Here is a 376-nt window from a genome sequence, read left to right as displayed (position 1 = left end):
ACTCCCCGCCCTTGTTTTAGTGGGTTACTTCCCTGTGGCCCCGCCCCTACCGCCGCGACACCTGGGTCCCGTCTAGTCCTCTGGACACACCCCCTGCATGTGGATTCTTGAAAGTCCCGCCCCTCCTAGATACGCTTGCTTCCTATTGGCGGGCAGAGCTGTGGAGGCGGGGAAACTCCAAGTCGCCGCGCCCCTGACTCGGGTCCGGCCCCGCCCCGTCCTTCAGGCTCCTCTGTGGCCTCTGTCCTGGGGCGCTGGGTCGTCTGGCGCGGACCCAGGAGTTCCAAGTGCCCGACGAGGTGCTGGAGCTCATCTACGCGCAGACGGTGGTCTGGGTGGGGAGTTTTTTCTGCCCTTTGCTGCCCCTGCTTAACAC

General features: G+C 64.6%; 1 protein-coding gene across 1 annotated transcript in view; it reads left to right on the top strand.

Moving 5' to 3' along the window:
* Positions 1-376, top strand: part of LOC105537083 (transmembrane channel-like protein 4) — a gene marked incomplete at its 5' end in the record, with an annotated part of 22363 nt that overhangs the window by 18207 nt on the left and 3780 nt on the right. The window lies entirely within an intron of this gene.

Source organism: Mandrillus leucophaeus, unplaced genomic scaffold, assembly GCF_000951045.1.
Source record: "Mandrillus leucophaeus isolate KB7577 unplaced genomic scaffold, Mleu.le_1.0 Scaffold1689, whole genome shotgun sequence".
Lineage (NCBI taxonomy): Eukaryota > Metazoa > Chordata > Mammalia > Primates > Cercopithecidae > Mandrillus > Mandrillus leucophaeus.
Note: the sequence above shows the minus strand (reverse complement) of the source record. Positions and strands in the feature narration are given on the sequence as shown.